This window comes from Amblyomma maculatum, unplaced genomic scaffold (assembly GCF_055883805.1).
Source record: "Amblyomma maculatum isolate TAMU_Amacu unplaced genomic scaffold, ASM5588380v1 scaffold_23, whole genome shotgun sequence".
NCBI lineage: Eukaryota > Metazoa > Arthropoda > Arachnida > Ixodida > Ixodidae > Amblyomma > Amblyomma maculatum.
Window position 1 is genome coordinate 1,579,122 of NW_028146748.1, and position 17,952 is coordinate 1,597,073.

Sequence of the window (17,952 nt, forward strand, 5' to 3'; positions counted from 1 at the left end):
CGATGTCATGTCCTACATTTTTTTTGCACCGTGATAAATTTGTCGTATTTCCACAACGAGTTGTAGATGGATTCCACGGCGAAGAGCCGCTTTTAAGGCTTGCAGGGCTGCTTTTGAATCTGTGAAAATAGACCACCGCTGGGGGCTCTGCTGACTGATATGCCTAATTGCGACACGAAGAGCGGTTAGCTCTGCAGCTGAGGAAGATGTCTGGTGAATTGTCCTAACTTTTATTTCTGTATTAATTGAGGGTATGACCATGGAGCCTGAAGAACTCACGGCATTCACTGAACCATCGGTGTAGACGTTCATACGATTTGCATGGTGCTCATGGAAGTATTCTAGAGTGATTTGTTTCAGTTCAGTCGGCGATAGCTCGACCTTCTTCCTGATGCCGGGTATTGAAAGAAGCACATGTGGTTTATGCAGGCTCCATAGTGGAGAGGACGGTTTAGATATGGGTGTAAACTGGGACGGCAAAATAGCGCGCAGTGTACATGATAAGGTCTGCTCTGCACCAATGTCTTTCACCCTGTTGTGTACAACAGCCACGAACGGCTGGTTCTTAACTCACCTTACAATATATAGTACCATACCTTATATTTGACATTAACCGTCCGGTATATGGCTCTAGTGTCAGGCGAATTTAAGCACCTGCTCTCATTTTCCTTGCCTAAAGCTTCATGGTAGCCGGGCAAAAGCTGTTGTGCACCGCTAGATCTAGCAGAAGGCATCAAATTATCAGATCACTCTTGTGTCAGCCATCTGCTTTTCCTTAGTTGAAGCATAAAAAATGCTGCGCCATCTGGTTACACTGATGCTCGGCTCAAGTTGTTCCATAAAATGGCCCTTGCCATAAAAGCTATACTGCCCATAGAAAGGACTTGCGTAGTTATTCACTTGCACTGCTGGTGAATTCATATTCCAGTGGACTACTTGTTATTTTCACGTTAAAACCTGTATTCACCTTTAGACATCATCATTATCAGCCTGACTATACCCACTGCAGGGTGAAGGCCTCTCCAAAATTTCTGCAATTAACCCGGTTCTGTGCTAGCTACATCCATTTGACCCTGCGAACTTCTTAACTTCATCAGCCCAGCTAACTTTCTGCCGCCCTCTGCTGCGCTTTCCTTCCCTTAGAATCCAGTTTGTTACCCTAAGCGACCATAGGTTATCCTCTCTTCACACAAATTGTCCTACCCATTCTCATTTCTTCTTGATTTCCATTATAATGTCAGTAACTTGAGCTGTTTCTCTGAACCACTCTGCATGCTTCCTATCTCTTGATGTTTCCCCTACCATTTTTCATTCCATAGCCCTCTGCGTCGCCCTCAACTTAAGTAGAACCCCCTTGGATACCCTCAGCATTTTAGCCCCATAGGTGAGTACAGGTAAGGTGCAACGTTTATATACTTTCCTCTTGAGCGATACCGGTAAGCTGCTAGTCATAATCTGCGAGTGCTTGCCAAATGCGCTCCATCCCAATCTTATTGTTATTTCCTTTTCATGGTCCAAATCTGCGGTTACTACCTGTCCTAAGTAGACATATTCGCCTACTAACTCCAGTGCTTCGCTACCTAACGTAAACTGCTGTTCCTTCCCGAGGCTGTTGAACATTACCTTAGTCTTCTGCATATTGATTTTCAAGCTTACTTTTCTACTTTTACTGCTTAGGTAATCAATCTTTATTTGCAGTTCATCCCCCGAGTAACCTAGGAAGGCAATGCCATCAGCAAATCGCAGACTACTGAGGTATTCTTCATCTACCCTTATCCCTAACTGCTCCCATTTCAAGTCTCTGAATACTTCCTCTAAGCAAGCTGTGAATAGTACTGGGGAGATAGTGTCTCCTTGCCTAACACCTTACTTTATGGGAATTTTGTTACTCTCTTTGTGCAGAATTATGGTCGCTCTGCAGCCACTATATATATATATATATATATATATATATTGTAATAGGGCGTTTATTGACGCTCAGATGGAGAGCTGTGAGGAGAGGACCTTGCAACGGCGAGCCCAGCGTACTTCTTATTTGTCTTCGTCGCACAACGCACTGGTGCATGTCGATGGCTGAAGTGCTGACTATCACAGTACATTTCCCCCCGGGTAAAAAAAGGAGCCATCCTGGCGACTTATGGCGCGGAAAGCACAGCGGGGTCATAGAATGCTTCAATCGGTTGACGTGAACCCTTTCACGACCACGGCGACGCAAGTCCGCAGAGGGCGTGACGGGCTCAACTACGTAGTTGACTGCAGATGTTTGCTGGAGGACCCTATATAGCCCGTGGTAGCGAGCAGGAAACTTCTTTGAAAGGCCAGGGGTTGTGGAGGGCACCCAGAGCCACACCAGAGAGTTCGGGAGATATGACGAAGCTTTGCCGGTATCACGGAGGTATTTTTGTTGCCACTGATTTTCTGTTGTGAGAGAGCGGGTGAGCTGACGGCATTCTTCTGCGTACGTGACGGCATCGGATAGCGGGGAAGATTCGGAAATGTCAGGGCGGTAGGGAAAAAGTGTGTCCATAGTACAGGGTGGCTCGCGCCCGTAGAGGAGAAAGAATGGAGAGAATCCAGTAGTGGCCTGTGTCGCGGTGTTATATGCGTAAGTAACAAACGGTAGAACTTGGTCCCAATTGGAATGGTCGGTGTTCACGTACATAGCCAGCATGTCACCGAGAGTGCGGTTGAAACGTTCTGTCAGTCCATTCGTCTGAGGGTGGTACGAGGTAGCGGTGCGGTGTATGATGCGGCATTCTTTCAGGAGAGCCTCAAGAGCGTCTGATAAGAAAACGCGTCCGTGGTCACTGAGCAGTTCGCGAGGGGCACCATTGCGAAGAACCAGGTTTTTCAGAGTAAAGGCAGCCACGTCACGTGCGGAAGCAGAGGGCAATGATGATGTCTCAGTGTAGCGGGTCAGATGATCCACTGCCACGATAATCCAGCGGCTGCCAGCTGAAGTTGTAGGAAGGGGACCGTATAGATCTATGCCGACACGATCAAACGGACGGGCAGGACAGGGCAACGGCTGCAACGAAGCAGGAGACTTGAGAGGAGTTTTTCGGCGTTGGCAAGACTGGCAAGAGCGGACAAAATGGCGGACAAAGCGGTACATTCCACGCCAGAAGAAGCGTAGGCGCAAGCGCGTGTAGGTTTTCAACACTCCGCCGTGGGCGCACTGGGGATCAGTGTGGAAAGCAGCACAAATTTCGGCGCGGAGATGATGGGGGATGACTAAAAGCCACTTCCTTCCGTCGTGAAGATATTTGCGGCGATAGAGCAGCCCGTCACGAATTGAAAAATGGTGAGCTTGGCGGGCAAGCGCCCTAGACAAACGACCTGGAGAGTGGCTTGAAAGAAAGTCCAGAATTGTAGATATCCACGGGTCGCGCCGCTGTTCCGTGGCCATGTCGATAGTGTTAAGCGAAGACAAATCATAGGCGCAGATCTCATCAGACAACAAAGAGGGAGGCAGCGGTGAGTGCGAAAGAGCGTCCGCATCAGTATGCTTGAGGCCTGAGCGATATATGACATGAATGTCATACTCTTGGAGGCGAAGAGCCCACCGAGCAAGGCGGCCGGACGGGTCCTTGAGGGACGCCAGCCAGCACATAGCGTGATGAGCAGTGACCACATAAAATGGTCGGCCATAGACATACGGACGGAATTTGCCGATGGCCCAAATAATGGCCAAGCATTCTCTTTCCGTAACAGAATAATTGGACTCTGCCTTGGTCAAGGTGCGGCTTGCGTACGCCACCACATAGTCTCGGATACAAGGTTGGCGTTGGGTGAGAACGGCGCCTATCCCAATACCGCTAGCGTCAGTGTGAATCTCAGTTGGCGCATTCGGGTCGAAATGGTGGAGGATGGGAGGCGAAACCAAAAAACGGCGTAAAGTGTTGAAGGCGTCATCACAAGCAGGTGTCCATGGGGAGAGGTCGGAGCTGCCGGAGAGGAGCTGGATGAGAGGAGCAATAATAGAGGCGAAATTTAATATGAAGCGGCGAAAGTAGGAGCACAGGCCGATGAAACTTCGTAGCTGCTTCAGTGATTTTGGGCGTGGGAATTCGGCAACTGCACGAAATTTGGTGGGATCGGGAAGAATGCCATCCTTAGAAAAGACATGACCTAGAACAGTTAGTCGGCGAGCAGCAAAGCGGCACTTCTTCAGATTCAGTTGGAGGCCGGCGGTAGCGAGACAAGTGAGAACGTCCTTCAGTCGGAGCAGGTGGGATTGAAAATCGGTAGAAAAGACTACGATATCATCGAGATAGCAAGGACAGGTTCGCCACTTGAATCCATGAAGCACAGTGTCCATGAGGCGTTCAAATGTGGCCGGGGCGTTGCAAAGCCCAAAGGGCATGACGTTGAATTCATATAATCCATCTGGTGTGATGAAGGCAGTTTTAGAGCGGTCAGCGTTATCCATTGGCACCTGCCAGTAGCCAGATCGTAAATCCAACGAGGAGAAAAACTCGGCGCCCTGCAAGCAGTCCAGTGCGTCATCGATGCGTGGCAGAGGATAGACGTCCTTGCGCGTGATCTTGTTGAGCCGGCGGTAGCCGACACAAAACCGGAAGGAGCCATCTTTCTTAGGTACCAACGCAACTGGAGACGCCCAGGGACTGTGGGATGGCCGAATAACACCACGACGGAGCATGTCGTCCACGTCATCCGCAATTACTTGGCGCTCCGAAGCCGACACGCGATAGGGGCGCTGGCGCAAAGGTGCGGTTTTACCGGTGTCGATTTTGTGCTCTACGACAGACGTGCGGCCCAAGTCAGTTTGAGGAAGGTCGAATGAAGAAGCGAAGTTCTGCAAGAGGGCGACAAGTTGATCACGTTGCGCAAGTGAAAGATCAGCATCAATAGCATGTTGGAAAACGTCGGAGGGCGTCGAAGCGGTCGCAACATCGCAAGAGCACAGGCTAACGTCGAAGGAGGGGGTTGAGTCAGCAAGAGTGGTGATATGACTGGGATCAAGCTCTTCAAGACGTCCAATGCATTCGCCACGGAGCAGGACTGCTGGGCAAGAAAATGGGTTCGAGGCGTAAAGTGCACTCTCGCAGTCTTGAATTTCGAGAACTGCGAACGGAAAAAGGAGGCAGGGATGACGGGAGGCGGCTTCGGAAGGTGTAAAAATCGCAGTCAAAGGAGTTACACACTCACAAGACAGTGGTACGAGGGCAGCAGAAAATGGAGGAATGTCGGTGTCATGGGCGACGAGAAGAATTGCAGTGCGGGGAGGGGTATCACAAAAGGGGGCATCACAGAGGGGGGCGAAGGCAATTTGCGCACCAGCACAGTCAATAACGGCCTGATGAGTCAATAGATAATCGTATCCGAGGATGATATCATGCGAGCAGTTCGGCAGAACAATAAACTCGATGGGGTACAAGACGTCTTGAATGAGCACACGGGCTGTGCAAGATGCGGAGGGCTGAATGTGCTGTGATGAGGCGGTGCGGAGCGAAAAGTAAGAAATCGGAGTGGTCACTTTGCGAATTCGACGGCAGAGCGCTTCACTGATGACGGAGACGGCTGCACCGGTATCGACGAGAGCGAGAACTGTGGCGCGTTCTACAGAAACTTTGATAACATTAGCGGGACGACACGGAGGACTTGAGGAATTCAAAACAAGCGCAGTTCTTGCCCCCGGAACTGCGACTGTTAGTTTCCCTCAACGGTGCTGGTAGGACGTCGCAGCATTGGAGAAAGCGATCGGCGCCGAGGAGAATGTGATCGACGAGTGGCGTAGGTTTGGCGATCTTTTGAGACAAATTGAGAACCGGGCGGAATCATTTGCGAGCGTGACTCGGTATCGTACGGGTAAAGTCGAATGTCAGGCCGTGAAGGTTGGAGGCGCTGGCGACAAAGGCGTGCAACATGGCCCGGCCGACCGCAGGCATAGCAAATCGGAAGTTTGTCTGTAGTACGCCAAGGTTTCATAGGATGTGGGCGGAACCTTGAGGGTGGGGCTTGGAACGAAGGCTCAGCATGCGGCGGTGAACAGTAGGCAGGGAACCTGCACATAGGAGCCAGACGTGGGCGAAGGTGGTGGCCTAGCCGTTACTTGGGCATACGTGAGAGGTGCCGTCACAGGCGGCAGCACGGGGTTGGACGGCAAGACATCAGCGACTTGTTCTTGCACGACACGGCGTATCAGTTCAGTTCAGGCGTTCAGTCGTGTCCGACTCTTCGTGACCCTATGGACCATGTCATGCCACGCTTTCCGGTCTCTCACTATCTTCTTAACATCACATAGCTTCATCTGCAATGCCTCGAGAATGCCATCTAACCATCGCGTTCGCTGCCTACCCCTTCTCCGGCGACCCTCAACCTTTCCCAACATCAAATCTTTCTCCAGCGACTCCTCTCTTCTCATCAGATGACCAAAGTAGCTGAGCTTTAACTTTAGAATTTGACCCTCGAATGAGCAGTCAGGGTTTATGGTCGACAATATCGACTGATTTGATCTTCTGGCAGTCCAAGGAACTCTTAAGAGTCTTCGCCAGCACCACAATTCAAACGCGTCATTTCTTCGGCGGTCAGCCTTTTTCACAGTCCAACTCTCGCATCCATACATCACAACTGGAAAGACCATAGCACGGGTTATACGGATCTTGGTTGGCAGACTAATGTCTCTGCTCTTTACTAGGCGGTCAAGGCTAACCATTGCTCTCTTTCCCAGAAGCAGGCGTCTCCTAATTTCATGGCTGCAGTCTCCTTCCGAGGTAATCTTGGCGCCCAAGAACAGAAAATCTGTCACAGCTTCCACTTCTTGTCCATTGATGCTCCAGGACTTGATAGGGCAAGACGTCATGATCTTCGTCTTTTTAATGTTCAGTTTAAGCCCAAACTTCTCACTCTCTTCTTGTACGCGCATCAGAAGTCTCTTGAGTTCCACTTCACTTTCTGCCATTAAAGTGGTATCATCCGCATATCTAAGGTTGTTGATACGTTTTCCAGCAATCTTCACTCCAGCTGAAGACTCGTCCAGATAGGCCTTCCTCATGATGCACTCTGCATATAGGTTAAATAGGCTGGGCGACAGTATGCAGCCTTGCCTCACCCCTTTCTCAATCGGAAACCAATCAGTAAGACCATGCCCAGTTCTGACTGTGGCCTCTTGCCCTTCATAAAGGTTCCTGAGGAGACAGATGAGGTGAATTGGAACTCCCATCTCTTGGAGAGCTTGCCACAATCTGCTGTGATCTACGCAGTCAAACGCTTTCGCATAATCAATAAAGCAGAAGTAAATGGGTTTCTGGAACTCTCTTGCTTTTTCCATGATCCAGCGAAGGTTGGCAATTTGGTCTCTAGTTCCTCTGCCCTTGCGAAACCCAGCTTGCACGTCCGGAAGCTCGCGATCCACATACTGCTGCAGCCTACCTTGCAGGATTTTTAACATCACCTTGCTAGCATGCGAAATAAGCGCGATCGTGCGGTAGTTGGAACAATCTTTGGCACTGCCTTTCTTTGGAATGGGGATGTAAACTGACCTCCTCCAATCATGTGGCCACTGCAGGGTTGTCCAAATCTTTTGACATAATGTATGCAGTGTGTTAACAGCGTCGTGGTTGAGGTTTTGAAGCAACTCAGCTGGAATACCATCAATTCCGCTAGCTTTGTTCTTAGCAAGGCTGGCTAAGGCCCATTCAACTTCACTCTTCAGGATGCCCGGCTCGGGATCAGCAATCACAACCGTCCTATGTTGGGTTTGCACATCCGGGTCCTTCTTGTACAGTTCTTCTGTGTATTCCTGCCACCTCTTCTTTATCTCTGAGGCTTCAGTGAGGTCCTTGCCTCGTTTGTCCTTAATGACGCCCAGCTTAGCACAGAAGCTTCCTTTGATATCTTTGATTGTCTTATACAGAGCGCTTGTGTTCCTTAATTGGCTGTTGTCCTCAACTGCTTGGCACTGTATGTTCAGGAAGGCATTCTTATCTCTCCTTGCTACTTTCTGAAAATCCGCATTGAGAACCTTGTATCTTTCTCTGTCCCCCATACCTTTTGCCATCCTCCTTTCCTCAGCTATTTGCAAAGCCTCTTCAGATAACCAGTTTGCTTTTTTGCATTTCTTTTGCTTTGGAACTACCTTAGTAGCAACTTCTTGTATTATATCACGAACATCAGTTCACATCTCTTCGGGCTCTTTGTCTTCTAGATCTAATTCTTGAAATCGATTCCTCACTTCCACAGCATATTCTAATGGAATCTGATCCAGATCATACCTGAAAGGCCTTCTAGTTTTCTGCGTTTTCCTCAATCGAAGCTTAATTTTGGCAACAAGAAGCTGATGATCGGTGCCACAATCGGCCCCAGGCCTTGTTTTTACTGCTTGTATAGCGCTTCTCCATCTCTGCCGGCAAATAATATAATCGATCTGATTCCTGTACAGACCGTCCGGTGAAATCCATGTGTACAAGCGCCTCTTGTGCTGTTGAAAATGAGTATTCGCTATGGTCAGGTTGTTTTCTTGACAGAACTCTACTAGCCTCTGCCCAGCTTCATTTGGCTCACCAAGACCGAACTTGCCTGTAATTCCGGATATTTCTTCACTCCCGACCTTAGCATTCCAGTCTCCTATGAGAAAAACGATGTCTGATGATGGGGTGCGGTCTAAAAGGCATTGTAGGTCCGCATAAAATCTCTCAACGTCGGCTTCTTCAGCAGCAGTGGTCGGTGCATAGACTTGGATAATTGTTATGTTGAAAGGGTGACCTTGGATCCGAAGTGAAATCATTCGGTCGTTTTTGGGGTTGTACCCTAGCACTGCTTTGCCCATTCTTCTGTTTACTATGAGAGCGACCCCATTCCTTCTCTTGGATTCGTGCCCACAATAAAAGACAATGGTCGCCGGAGTTAAATTCTCCCATTCCGGTCCACTTGAGCTCGCTGATACCCAAGATATCAATGTTCAATCTGTCCATTTCTCGCTTGACGATATCCAGTTTACCTTGCGTCATAGATCTTACATTCCATGTTGCTATGTGATATATCTCCTTGCAACATCGGACTTTCCGGTCGCTTCCCGACACATCCACAACTGAGCGTCCTTTTGGCTTTAGCCCAGCCGCTTCATTCGTCCTGGAGCTACTAGGAATCGCCCTTTGTTCATCCCCAGTAACATGTGAGACGCCTTCCAACCTGGGGGGCTCATCTTCTGGCGCCATATCGATAATGGTATTGTGACTGGCCATAGGGTTTTCTTGGCAGGAAATACTGGAGTGGGTTGCCATTACCTTCTCCAGTGAATCACATTTTGTCAGAACTCTCTGCCGTGACCTGTCTATCTTGGGTGGCCCTACACAGCAGAGCTCACGACTTCATCGAGTTTCGCAAGCCCCTCCGCCCCGACAAGGCAATGATCCATGAAGGGGGACACGGCGTATAGTAGGGGCCAAAGATGGAGCCAGTTCAGGAACGAGGCGGCCCGAGTCTTGAAAATGGGAAAGGAGTGAGAGTTGACGTGTGACCTCTTCACGAATAAAGTTTTTGATCTGTTGATTCAGCGGGCTCCCTTCAGAAGTTGGCGAACCACCCAGGGCTAATGCGGATACGCCTTCGTCGCACACACTGGAGCGGCGCCTAGAAGCGCGCAGCTTGCGGAGCTCGTCGTAGTTCTGGCAAAGCTTCACGATTTCACTAACGCTGGTGGGATCTTTCGCTACCAGCATCTGGAAGGCGTCCTCAGTAATGTTCTCGAGTATGTAGCGGATTTTGTTAGCTTCCGGCATGGCCGGGTCGACTCGTTTGCAGAGATCAATTATGTCTTCTATGTAGCTGGTAAAGATCTCATCAGCGCGCTGAACACGATCGTGTAAACGTTGTTCGGCACGAAACTTACGCACTGCCGTGCGGCCGAACACTTCCGCGAAATTCCTTTTAAATTACGACCAAGATGACAGGTCAGCCTCATGGTTGCGAAACCAGAGGTTCACCACGTCCGTCAGATAGAATATGACGTTACTGAGCTTGTATGAGTCATCCCACTTGTTGTAGCTGCTTACTCTTTCATACGATGACAGCCAGTCGTCGACATCTTGATCGGCCGTGCCACTGAAGAGGCAAGGGTCACGCTAGCGCACGACGCCAGAACACATGATCGTGGGTGGAACGGCCGGCAGCATCGAAGTGGACTCGTCTTTACATGGCGGTCGTAGAGGGCAGTGTACGGCTTCGCAGTTTCAGTTTGAATGGGATCGTTTCCGGCACTTCCGCCAATTGTAATAGGACGTTGATTGACACTGAGATGGAGAGCTCTGAGGAGAGGACCTTGCAACGGCGAGCCCAGCGTACTTCTTCTTTGTCTTCGTCGCACAACGCATTGGTGCATGTCAATGGCGGAAGTGCTGACTATCACAGTACAATATATATATATATATATATATATATATATATATATATATATATATATATATATATATATATATATATATATATATATATATATATATATATATATATATATATATATCAAAGCAATTTCACGTACGGCTCGTCTCCTCCCTGATTTTGCAATGCCTGCATAACAGTCAAGGTTTCTACTGAGTCACATGCTTTTTCGTAATCAATGAATGCTATGTATAAGGGCTGGTTATATTCCGAACATTTTTCTATCACCTGGTTGATGGTATGGATATGATCAATAGTAGAGTACCGTTTCCGAAAAGCTGCTTGATCTTTTGCTTGATTGCAGTCTAAGGTTGTCCTGCTTCTATTAGCGATTACCTTAGTAAATACCTTATACGTAACAGACAGTAAGCTGATTGGTCTGTAATTTTTAAGGTCCTTAGAGTCCCCTCTCGTATGAATGAGGATAATATTTGCATTCTTCTATGGTTCCGGTACCGTAGATGACATCAGACACTGCCTATTGTCACGTGGTGGTGACAAGTTCGATGACACAAATGAAGAGTCGGTGATTGCACTGAAGAAACTCTTTATTGGGCTGACTTGCGCCCGCAAAAGAACTAAGCAACTCGGCGGCGGCGATAGCAACAAACGTGCTCGTCGATCGTCGAACAAAGAATACGCTCGCACTCGTCAACGCTCAATTTAAAGGCTGCTCAGAACAATCTGGATAACGTCGCAATTGCTACCAGCACAAGCTGGAACATTGTAGAAAGACAAACGAGTGGCCGGAATCTTCGGGACAGATCTCGCTGCATCTTGCGCTACTGGGCATGGTGGCACCGCAGTGAACATGTCGAGTAATCCATTCATCTTCTTGCTCCAGGCGCTTGGTCTGCTCATTTCTTGCGATCGTTTCGTGGACGGCACCCGGACAATCAACCGTACCGCATCAGCACCGCTTGCTCCGCATTGTACCGAGTGCTGCAAAGCCCCGCTGAACGAGCTGGGTCCCGGCGCATTTCTTGGACGGCTGGACCAGCTGGTCTACGCCCCCTCGGAGGCACAGCGGCTTCCACAGCGCCGTCGTCATCACGGGCCTATAAAGGGCGCGATGCGATCGACAGCGGCATTGGGCACCGCAGTGAACATGTCGAGTAATCCATTCATCTTCTTGCTCCAGGTGAGAAACGGTTTGGCAAATGTTAGAGAGGTAGCGGCATTTTTCTTGTGGTGCTGCCTTGCCCAGGCGAAGTGTATACAATTATTTGTGATAGCATTGTCTCTTTAAGGTACTTGCTGCTGCTTGCTGGGGATGTGGAAAGTAACCCCGGACCTAACATGCAGGAAGTCCTGACTGAAATCCGCAAATTGGCTGGTGAGATAGCTGAAATAAAAAACGACAACAAGGCTATAAACGAATCTCTGGAAGGCATTCATGCGAAACTGGACACGTTGGCTCATCTCGAAGGCACAATCGCAGGTGTTGAGGAGAAAATGGAGACATTTGAAAACATCATTAGTAGGCTAGCTCTTCAGGTTGATGACCTTGAGAACAGAAGTATAAGATCAAACTTAATTTTTTACGGAATTACGGAAGAAGAGGACGAGAAAACAGATGACCTGAATTCAACAATCACAGAAATAATTAACGGTACCCTTGGTGTCACAATCTCGGGAATCGAGAGAATGCACCGCCTAGGCACCAAAGCTAAAGGCAAAACCCGACCAGTTATCCTGAAGTTGCAAAGCTTCAGAGACAAGGCAAACATAATGAAGAATTGTTACAAACTAAAGAATTCCGGTGTTTCGGTTGGCGAAGATTTTTCTTTACGTGTACGTGGCATTCGAAAAAAACTTTGGGATAGCAGCAAAGACAACCGAGATAGGGGTGAAAAAGTATCGCTTATGTACGACAAGATTAAAATCAATGAGCAGGTTTCTGTCTGGGACGACGATAAAGAAGCCACAGTACCCGTGGCAAAAAACCAGCCATTCAAAGGGGGGAAAAAGCCGATCAAGCACGTAATGCCATCCACCTTAATCATAGTGAACATAAACGCCAGAAGTGTCGTCAACAAAACTACAGAACTTGAAGCATTCATTCTCGAACACTCTCCTGATATTGTCGCAATCACAGAAACATGGCTTTCTCCTGATATTTTAAGTAGTGATGTCTTCCCTCCTGGTTACACTGTCATGCGCAAAGATATGTGTTCTCGCGGCGGTGGTGTGGCAATCTTGATCAGGGAATACATTTACGTCACACCCATGCCAGAAATCATAGGCGCTGAAGCACTTTGGTGCAAAATCATAGTAGACACATCCGTCTTTTTTTTAGGCACTATGTATCGGCCCCCTAATGCTACCCTAGATATCTTACACGTGCTAGCAAATTATATGGAAAGTCATTTCACCCACAATACTAAGATAATCCTTACGGGAGATTTTAACCTGGCTGGCATAACGTGGGACACGCTTGATAAAAAAAATGCCGATACAGCTCATACAGATGCACTGCTTGATGTAAGCTTTAACTTCGGCCTTAGACAGCTTATCCAGGAACCTACACGTGTTACCGCAGTAAGCAGAAATGTACTCGACTTGATTTTTGTGAGTGATAGCATTGCAAATGACAGAGTTTCATGGGAAGTTGTGGATGGCGTATCAGACCATAGAGCAGCTAAATGCTTCTTGCTGCTGGGCGTGCCATCACCTACGATAAAAATGAGTGCACGAATTTTCGACTGGACAAACGCCGACGACGTTAGTGAACTGGATTGTCTAGATGAATCGTATTCCACCTTTAGTTCTCTCGCCATGAATAGTTCAGCCTCAGAAGACACATTATGGTCAGCGCTTGAAAGAATTATTCAGCACTGCTTATCAGCATATATTCCCACAAAGGTCAAGCCGGTGCATAAGAAAAACCCTTGGATAACAAGAAAAATTATACAATTAAAGCGCCAGACTGCAAGACATAGGAAACTGAGGAATAAACTGCCGCTACCCGTATACACTGATAAATTACGCGAAAAGTCTCATGCACTAAAGGCAGCTATAAAAAAGGCTAAAGATGAGTACATGAACGTCACCCTAAGTAATTTTATCAAAGTATCTCTTTCCAAGTTTTGGCGGTACCTCAATTCGAATTCACGTCAGGACACTAATCCACCACCCGCCGAGGCTATCGCGAAGGCTACAGACTTCAATGATTACTTTATATCAGTATTTACGCACGACAATGGGAAAAAACCTGACCTAGAATATCCTCCGAGTAACACAGCAAAAATAGATGCTTTGATCATAAATGAATCGGGCATTCTTTCCCTCTTACTTGAAATAGACCATAAAAAATCCGGTGGTCCCGACAACATACCAAATGCATTTCTTAAGCGTTACGCGGAATGGATGTCAAAGTTCTTGCTGATTATTTTTGAAAAATCACTGCAAACAGGCTAAATCCCGGAGAAATGGAAAATTGCCAAGGTCATTTCTATACATAAATCGGGCAACATTACCAACGCATCCAATTATCGACCAATCTCGCTTACTTGTACAACATGCAAAATCCTTGAACATTTAATTCTTAAACATATCCTATCATTTCTAGAAAAAAAAACATAATTGTGCCTAACCAGCATGGCTTTAGAAAAGGTTTGTCTACGACTACTCAATTAATAGAGACAATTCACGACCTAGCGTTTACAATAGACAAATGTGGACAAACAGACATGATATTCGTTAACTTTTCGAAAGCGTTCGATCGGGTCTCCCACCCTAAGCTCCTCCAAAACTTTTCCATTATCTCGGTGACAATAATATTACCAAATGGCTGAAAGGCTACCTTACAGGCCGGCGCCAATATGTACACTTCAAAGGGCACTCTTCAGATTGCGGCGATGTGATGTCTGGAGTGCCACAAGGCTCCGTTCTGGCCCCTGTCCTCTTTCTTCTTTTTATCAACGACCTGCATAATAGTACTAACATAACAGTAAGAATGTTTGCAGACGACTGCATCATTTACAAAGAAATAACCTGCCATGCAGACCAAGCAATTCTAAATAGTGCCCTTGAAAGCATAGCACTATGGTGTGAAACGTGGCAGATGACGATTAATGTAGAAAAAACGGTTTGCATGACAGTAACAAATAAGAGAGCGGCAATAAATCTCCCTTATATCTACAAGGACAGATGTTAAGGAAAGTAGAAGAATATAAATATTTAGGAGTAATAATTTCCTCGGATCTTAAATGGAACAAGCAGGTAGCCTATATTACTAATAAAGCACTGGCAGCTCTCTACTCGATTAAACGATCGCTTAAATCCGCATCAGTCGACACTAAGCTTTTAGCATACACTTCACTTGTTCGCTCCATAATGGACTATGGTATAATATGTTGGCTCCCCTTCCGCAAACGATACATAGAAAGATTAGAGGGCGTACAACGAAAAGCGGTCAGATTTATTTTTAACAAATATCGCCGTCACGACTCCCCTACACAGCTCTTAAGACATGCCGACCTCCCCACTATACATAACCGAGCCAGACTACTGCGCCTCAAGTTTCTTTTCCTTCTGCTTAATGGCGGCATGAAAATCGATTCGAGTAAGTACTTAATAAAGTCAAACACGCGCACTACCAGAACAAAACACCAACAGCACTTAACCGAGTACAGATTTCACAACGATATATTCAGGTACTCTTTCTTCCCACAAGCAATCGGTGAGTGGAATAGTCTGCCTTGCGATGCTGTCAACTGCGCATCACTCAAAGATTTCATCGCCAACATATCACGCTTTATTTTGCAATAACGACTACGATGCTGGTGCGCTAACTCTTGCACTCTTTTTTCCTTGCTGACGATGACATCCCGACTTTCTTATCTGACTCTCGCTTATTATATTTTTTTTAACCATGTTGCTCGTTTACCGTGCAGAAGTCCCCAAATATGCTACTTTTTGTTTTACCTTTGCTTTACCTTTTGTTTTACCTTTTGTATAATGCATATTGCCTTGTTGGACTACGATTGTGTTGGCACTTACTTGACCTGTGCTATTCTAGTGCATGTGATGTCCCACTCCTGCGACGGCCTCAAATGTGAGGCCAGCAGTATGTTCAAATAAATAAATAAATAAACATCGAAACTGATAAAGGTGCGTCTCGTGACATCGAGCATTAACAAACAAAGAATGCAGAACTGATACGCGATCCAGAATCCGAGTGATAAGGCCGCATGCCGGCGGCTGTTCGAAACAACAAATATAGCTTTGAAGGTTTCGCGGCCTTACTTCCCCCTTAATAAAACATCGCCTCGATATTCTAAAACAAAGGAACTTGAACATAAACACTACAAAGTTTAAACACCACAGATTCCTTAACACTCGTAATATGGCTTCAGCCGTACAACATGTACAATTTCCGGGCGTGCGCGTCGCCGTTGTGATGCTGACGTTTCGTCGGGAATGACTTCATAGTCTAGTGGTCCGACGCTACGAATGATTTTGTACGGCCCAAAGCATCGACGCAACAACTTTTCTTATAGTCCGCGACGGCGAATTGGTGTCCAAACCCACACTTGGTCTCCTGGGTTGTACTCTGCGTGGCGCCGTCGTAGGTTGTATCGTCGGCTGTCGGTGCGCTGTTGGTCTTTAATACGCAGCCCTGCGAGTCGTCGGGCTTCCTCTGCACGCTGCCGGTAGGCGGCGACGTCAAGGTTGTCCTCTTTGGTTACGTGCGGCAGCATTGCGTCGAGCGTGTTCGTGGGCTCCCTGCCGTACACAAGCTTGAACGGGGGCGCTCTGGTCGTCTCCTGGACTGCCGTGTTATACGCGAAGATCACGTACGGCAAGCTGGCGTCCCAGTTCTTGTGTTCAGCGTCGACGTACATAACGATCATGTCCGCGATCGTTTTGTTCAGGTGCTCCGTAAGGCCATTGGTCTGGGGATGGTACGCAGTTGTTCGTCGATGGCTTGTATGACTGTATTCCAGGATGGTTTTGCGTCACTCTGCCGTAAACGCCGTTCCCGGGTCCGTGATGAGCACTTCTGGGGCGCCGTGTCACAAGAGAATTTGTTCCACAAAAAATTTGGCGACTTCGGCCGCGGTACCATTGGGTAGTGCTTTTGCTTCGACGTAGCGTGTAAAAGGATCCAAGGTCACCCTTTCAACATAAAAGTTATCCAAGTCTATGTACCGACCACTGCTGCTGAAGAAGCTGACGTTGAGCGATTTTATGCGGACCTACAATGCCTTTTAGAACGCACCCCATCATCAGACGTCGTTTTTCTCATAGGAGACTGGAATGCTAAGGTCGGGAGTGAAGAAATATCCGGAATTACAGGCAAGTTCGGTCTTGGTGAGCCAAATGAAGCTGGGCAGAGGCTAGTAGAGTTCTGTCAAGAAAACAACCTGACCATAGCGAATACTCATTTTCAACAGCACAAGAGGCGCCTGTACACATGGATTTCCCCGGACGGTCTGTACAGGAATCAGATCGATTATATTATTTGCCGGCAGAGATGGAGAAGCGCTATACAAGCAGTAAAAACAAGGCCTGGGGCCGATTGTGGCACCGATCATCAGCTTCTTGTTGCCAAAATTAAGCTTCAATTGAGGAAAACGCAGAAAACTAGAAGGCCTTTCAGGTATGACCTGGATCAGATTCCATTAGAATATGCTCTGGAAGTGAGGAATCGATTTCAAGAATTAGATCTAGAAGACAAAGAGCCCGAAGAGATGTGGACTGATGTTCGTGATATAATACAAGAAGTTTCTACTAAGGTAGTTCCAAAGCAAAAGAAATGCAAAAAAGCAAACTGGTTATCTGAATAGGCTTTGCAAATAGCTGAGGAAAGGAGGATGGCCAAAGGTATGGGGGAAAGAGAAAGATACAAGGTTCTCAATGCGGATTTTCAGAAAATAGCAAGGACAGATAAGAATGCCTTCCTGAACATACAGTGTCAAGCAGTTGAAGACAACAGCCAATTAAGGAACATAAGAGCTCTGTATAAGACAATCAAAGATATCAAAGGAAGCTTCTGTGCTAAGCTGGGCGGGATAAAGGACAAACGAGGCAACGACCTCACTGAAGCCTCAGAGATAAAGAAGAGGTGGCAGGAATACACAGAAGAACTGTACAAGAAGGACCCGGATGTGCAAACCCAACATAGGACGGTTGTGATTACTGATCTCGAGCCGGGCATCCTGAAGAGTGAAGTTGAATGGGCCTTAGCCAGCCTTGCTAAGAACAAAGCTAGCGGAATTGATGGTATTCCAGCTGAGTTGCTTCAAAACCTCAACCGCTACGCTGTTAACACACTGCATACATTATGTCAAAAGATTTGGACAACCCTGCAGTGGCCACAGGATTGGAGGAGGTCAGTTTACATCCCCATTCCAAAGAAAGGCAGTGCCAAAGATTGTTCCAACTACCGCACGATCGCGCTTATTTCGCATGCTAGCAAGGTGATGTTAAAAATCCTGCAAGGTAGGCTGCAGCAGTATGTGGATCGGGAGCTTCCGGACGTGCAAGCTGGGTTTCGCAAGGGCAGAGGAACTAGAGACCAAATTGCCAACCTTCGCTGGATCA